Genomic DNA, 6,531 nt, shown 5'->3' on the forward strand with positions numbered 1-6,531 from the left:
CCCAAAAAATCCGGGCGGAGCAGACAGACTATACCATTCACTCATTTCTTTCATTTTATGCTTTTGTTTGCCATGTGTCAATCCGAAATTAAAACAGTTTTACAGAAACAGTATTAAAATACTACAATGAATAATGCAAAAAATATCATCTCTTACATCACATGAGATTACATGGTGCATGACAAAAGTTATTCAGTTTACAATGTTAAGATTTAATTCTTCTTGATTTAGTTTTGTGTTGGCTGTTTATTCAAACCTTATTACTGTGGGCACAAATGTGATCACTATATTTTCAAATTAAAGGTTTTTTGTTATTTGTTTCCAAATGTTCTTATATGGTGGAAGTCTCCAGTTTTCTCCATGAGCTTCTGCACAATGATGTATTTAATTATTTGCTTGAGTGCTGCTGTCTTGATGCATTACTGTAGTCATAGTACAGTGTCATAATTCTACACTGACTCGAGTGGTGGTGTGTCAGCTGGAATCTGATGTCATCAGTGATATCAACACCCGGCCAGAACATGCATTCAGGTATCGAAGTCCGAACCTGCAGACATGCTACTGCTGGTCTGGAGTGTCACTGGTCAGAGGTGCGTAGACCCATGCCGCCCTCCACTCCGATGCTCAGTGTGACAGATCAATTCGGCATGAAAGCGTTCCTGAAAAAAATGTGAACATGGTATAGAATTCTGCCAAGTGCCACGTGGAGTGGCCGTGTGGTTAGAGGTGCTATGCCACGGATTGCATGGCCACGCCTGCCGGAGTTTCAAGTCCTCCCTTGAGCATGAGTGTGTGTGCTGTTCTTAGCATAAGTTAGTTTAAGTAGTGTGTAAGTCTAGGCACTGATGACCTCAGCAGTTTGTCCCTTAGGAATTCACACACATTTAAAAATTCTGCCTACAAGCAGATGTTATTTTTCTGCAGGGTAGAATTTGATTAATACACTATTTATTGTTCTGTACAGGTCCAGTTCCTGTCACTGTCTCTTACACAACACTCACATGAGCATTTAGTGTCTCCATTTTCCAAAACACGATTGCTTTAATTTGTATGATGTAAGTCAGTTCATAAATGGTTCACAAATAGTTTGTAAAACAGTTATTAATTTGTTAGGTTTGTGAAATTATGAAGCATGTCACTACAAAGGCACTTAATAAGCGTTCCTCTACATTGATAGTTTGCATCCCACACATTGTTCCACAAACATTTTCACTCACACCTGCTCACCATTTATGTCAGCTAGAGTCCGCAGCGAAGCAGAAATTTACATTGTTGATGTGCTTTAACTCGCATCCTTTCCAAACACATTGACATTAATGTTTTGGTTCTACATTCATACACCATCTTAACATCTCACATTTTTGCATGCATACTGATGTCTGGACACAGTTTGTACATAGTATGGATAGCATTCAGTATTACACTCTCTCATCACCAACCACAGTTAATTTACAGTCACTGTTACCACAAATGCTCGCTTCTTAATTACTTTCACCAACGTTCTTCATTTTAAAGTTCATGTCAGCTTAGCATGTTTGGTTGCAATAACTTTGCAACATTATGTTCTTTATGTGCCACAGTTCACATTTTATAGTACATCTTGTGTGTGAACACCCAGGTACATATTTATTTGTATTTCCTTGTTATTACTTTTAGCACCCCATGTCATGGTTTTGTGATCAATTGGTCATTAAGACTGGGAACAAATTCATTATGTTTTGTTGTTGTTGTGGTCTTCAGTCCTGAGACTGGTTTGATGCAGCTCTCCATGCTACTCTATCCTGTGCAAGCTTCTTCATCTCCCAGTACCTACTGCAACCTACATCCTTCTGAATCTGCTTAGTGTATTGATCTCTTGGTCTCCCTCTATGATTTTTACCCTCCACGCTGCCCTCCAATGCTAAATTTGTGATCCCTTGATGCCTCAAAACATGTCCTACCAACCGATCCCTTCTTCTAGTCAAGTTGTGCCACAAACTTCTCTTCTCCCCAATCCTATTCAGTACCTCCTCATTAGTTACGTGATCTACCCACCTTATCTTCAGCATTCTTCTGTAGCACCACATTTCGAAAGCTTCTATTCTCTTCTTGTCCAAACTAGTTATCGTCCATGTTTCACTTCCATACATGGCTACACTCCATACAAATACTTTCAGAAACGACTTCCTGACACTTAAATCTATACTCGATGTTATCAAATTTCTCTTCTTCAGAAACGATTTCCTTGCCATTGCCAGTCTACATTTTATATCCTCTCTACTTCGACCATCATCAGTTATTTTACTCCCTAAATAGTAAAACTCCTTTACTACTTTAAGTGTCTCATTTCATAATCTAATTCCCTCAGCATCACCAGATTTAATTTGACTACATTCCATTATCCTCGTTTTGCTTTTGTTGATGTTCATCTTATATCCTCCTTTCAAGACACTGTCCATTCCATTCAACTGCTCTTCCAAGTCCATTGCTGTCTCTGATAGAATTCTTGGGCCTTTTATGTACAGGTACAATAATCTTCTTAATGGCTCTGGCATCCAACACCAACCTAACTTTTCCTCCTGACTTCATCACAGCAACTAATGGATTGCTGTATGGCAATATAGATTGCCATATTATACTCCATTGTATCATTTTTCTTATTTCATTGTTAACAGCATCTTTTTTCATCCACAGGACCGAGTAAGTTGCATGATAAAATGTTTTGTGGGACACCACCTCAATTTTGTACACATAATCTTTAATTGTACCAGGTTTCCATGAAAAATGATCTGAATAACAATTTGATAGCTGAGTCAATTGCTTTTGTTGTTCCAAATTCAAATAATCTGATTCCCCCACCTTGGAGTTAATCAAATTTATCCTACCAAGAGTGTCATCTTCCATGGGGTCCAAGTAATAAAATTCCTGGCTTGTTAAGTCACTGCTAATCTGTAATATTTACAACCCCCTGTGCTTTACTTGGATACTCTGACAGTTTTTGCCATATATCTCCTTGGTTCACATGAAATCCAGAACAACTCTCCTACCTTTGTTCATTGTGCTGAATTCTCCGTTTGAGAGATCAATATCTGCCTTTCTCTCAGGCAAGAAGCAGGCCACCATAATACCTTAACCACAAGAAAAGAACATTTCATGGCTTCTTCTCCCATGAAAGTATCTATTTGCACCTGGTACTTAATAGCTTGTACCTGTGCACCAATGGCTCCAGTCACCTTACAGCTCTGCACTGGATGTGTGGGCAATTTTCATGCATTACTTATGGCTTTAAACAAAGCATAGCTCAGGACTCTACCTGCTGCTTCTGTGTCAATATATGCGTCCATGGGTGTGCTACCTACATGTGCTTTGACTATTACTTGCACTATCTAAGCTCTGGTGCTCTTGCACCTATGTAGTTCCATAAGTAGATCTTTCTGCATATTGATAGTATCATTGTACCTCAGCATTTGTATATTCACATTATTGGCAAGAGGTGTGCCCCCTCTCTGCCCATTGACCAACAATGGGGAGCTTATTGTGGTCTATTCTACTTTGTCATCTGTGAGGGGTCCTAACAGCCTTCATTTGTCACTCTGACAACTCTTACGATATGCAGGATTATTATCCTGTGGTGGTGGTGGTGATGACGATCCTATGCTCTGGATCCAGTGTATTGGATAATTACTGTTATTGTTGTTATTAATATCCCCAGATTTACTTTATTCATCCTACACTGGTTACTGTTGTTGTTGTTGTTGTTGTTCTTATAACCTGGGTTAAATCTGTCATTATAGTGACATTTTATGTTAAACTGCACATGACTATTTCTGTTTTGCCATCCAAAATTACTTTGTTGTAGCTCATACTTCCTCCCATTACCATTTCCTTGGTTGGAATGAGCATTTCAGTCTTCATGTTTGCACGGAGGTGATTGATTATTCCCATGCTATGTGCTTGCTTTCATGTCTTCCTGTGCCAGGTCAATGGCGCAAAACACAGAAAGATACTTTTCTGTATCATCTTTACTGGATGTGACTCACTAGTCATAATTTCAATATCCCAATCACATCTCTATTTGAAATTGGTTTGTCCCAGAACCTGGTCTTATTTATATATTTCTCAAATTACTTTTGTGAAGTTTCCTGTTTGGGATTATATGTCTCAGGGCTGTAGACTTCTGTTCTAAGTCATCCTTGTATTGAATGGTACCAATACTTTGCTAATTGTTTAACAGTGTGACACCTATTTATCATCTCATTTGCCCTCTGTGTGGCATTGCCTCGTTTGTGGGAAACAATGAATTGGATTTTTTGTTTTGATAAATATAACAGGGTGGACAGACTTCTTTTCTGTATTGAATGTTTGAAACTGTATGTGCTTGATGAGGCTTTATTCTATCATTACATGAGATACAGATGGAGCTGCCCCCATAATATTAGCAGTTATCTGTGGTTCTCTCTGTGAGCTAAAAATTCCTGTATTATATTCATATCATGGTTTGTGAGTGCCAAAAATGCTTGCTGCATTGCCTTAGGTGTTTCTACGATATGCAGTGCTACCTTCAGGTTTCTTGTTAAGTCCAAATTGGAAATACACTGTACCACTTCATGTCACCAGCGTGGTAGCTCATGCTTAAGTATGTCACTGGTGTGTGCTTAATCGGTTTTTCTCATTTCAGCTTCATTGTTGTTATCGAAAGCTATCCATTACTTGCTTGCTGTATAGCTTCTTTTACCTTATAGTCAATCTGCAATTTCATTACCCTTTGCCATTAACTAATCATTAAATTCCTTTTCCACCTTCTTTGCTTATTCAGTAAGGTGCTGTTCAATGATTTCCTTCTGCAAAAGCTCTAAATTTTCTAAATGATTAGTTAACATTTCCATGTCATCTTTAATAACTGTATGGGCAGCCTGCAAATTTTCTACATCACTCACAAGGTTACTGACCAAATTTGTTTACTCACTGTAAGCTTTTTTCATTTCAAATATCTCCGACTGAACTTTTTCAGACTGCTTGTTAATCTGTCTGACAAGTTCCGTACCTCTTTTGGCTTGTCACCGCTTTCTCTCTTCTAATTTTTGTTCTAAAAATCTATATCTCTCCACCTCCCTATTGGATCTTTCTCTTTCTCTCTCTGCTTATTTTAGTTCTAATACTCTATCTCTTTCCTTCTCCCTACCAGCTCTTTCATTTCTTCACTCTGCTAATTATTGTGCTAATAGTCTGTCTCTTTCTCCAAGCTTTCGCAAAAATTCAGCAAAAGGATCTGGCAGCACACACTGGTGCTGCTGTCATTGTGTCTGCTTGTAGCCTGCTACTCATTGCTGTATGTGTTTGGCAGCCCTATTTGGTCTACATCCTGACTAGTCATCGATAGAGTGATTGTAACTGATTACCGTCACTTGCTCTCCGCACGATACTAGCTGGGGTAATGACTTCACTTTTGTTTCTTATATTGCTTATTTCTTACATGTTTTCATGCATCCCAAAATCTGAGCTAGACTGTGAATCCATATTCCATCCAACCTTAAGCACAACTGATCAAAAATTGCCGTATAACTTTGCACAAGATACATACATTTAATTGATTGCAATACAGTGACATAAAATAAAATCAGTGAGCAGTAACACAAAAATTCAACATCAGATACACACTTGTAAGTCTGAAAATAAGTATAGTTTTTGAAACAAATTGAACCATTTATTTAATTACTTATTACTTTCAGTGCAAAATTCCTTTGAAATATTACTACACACCTTGACTCGTCCACTGTACTGTCTATCTGGAAAAATTCTTTTGAAGACAAGAGTCCATGCTCAGAGGTCCTTACGTTACACTTTTCTTTATTCATGTTTGTCCATAATATATTTCATCACTCTCATCTCAGGGTAATTTATTCAATTATTCATAATTTTCAATTCTTGTTCTCAGTGTAGTTTGAGCATGAAAAAAAAATCGTCATAATTAGTACATATACATAATTATGCACAACATATACATAAATACATTTGTATATCTATATATATTTATATTAAAACTTCCTGGCAGATTAAAACTGGGTGCCCGACCGAGACTCGAATTTGGGACCGAGTTCGAGTCTCGGTCGGGCACCCAGTTTTAACCTGCCAGGAAGTTTCATATCAGCGCACACTCTGCTGCAGAGTGAAAATCTCTTTCTGGAAACATCCCCCAGGCTGTGGCTAAGCCATGTCTCCGCAGTATCCTTTCTTTCAGGAGTGCTAGTTCTGCAAGGTTCGCAGGAGAGCTTCTGTAAAGTTTGGAAGGTGGGAGACGAGATACTGGCAGAATTAAAGCTGTGAGGACCAGGCGTGAGTCGTGCTTCAGTAGCTCAGATGGTAGAGCACTAGCCCGCGAAAGGCAAAGGTCCCGAGTTCGAGTCTCGGTCGGGCACCCAGTTTTAATCTGCCTGGAAGTTTCATATCAGCGCACACTCCGCTGCAGAGTAAAAATCTCATTCTATATTTATATTCCTTAGCAATTGGTTTGAGCCCCACATAAAAGGGTGCCAGTTATTTCATTTTATTCTT

At 38.6% G+C, this 6,531-nt stretch overlaps 1 long non-coding RNA gene across 1 annotated transcript; it reads right to left on the bottom strand.

Annotated features, from left to right (window-relative positions):
• Nucleotides 1-226: 226 nt before the first annotated feature.
• Nucleotides 227-5,891, bottom strand: LOC126237016 (uncharacterized). The gene is made up of 2 exons (XR_007545019.1): nt 5,740-5,891; nt 227-659 (listed from the first exon to the last, which is right to left on the bottom strand). It is a non-coding gene; the product is annotated as an uncharacterized LOC126237016 (long non-coding RNA).
• Nucleotides 5,892-6,531: the final 640 nt, after the last annotated feature.

This window comes from Schistocerca nitens, chromosome 1 (genome assembly GCF_023898315.1).
Source record: "Schistocerca nitens isolate TAMUIC-IGC-003100 chromosome 1, iqSchNite1.1, whole genome shotgun sequence".
Classification (NCBI taxonomy): domain Eukaryota; kingdom Metazoa; phylum Arthropoda; class Insecta; order Orthoptera; family Acrididae; genus Schistocerca; species Schistocerca nitens.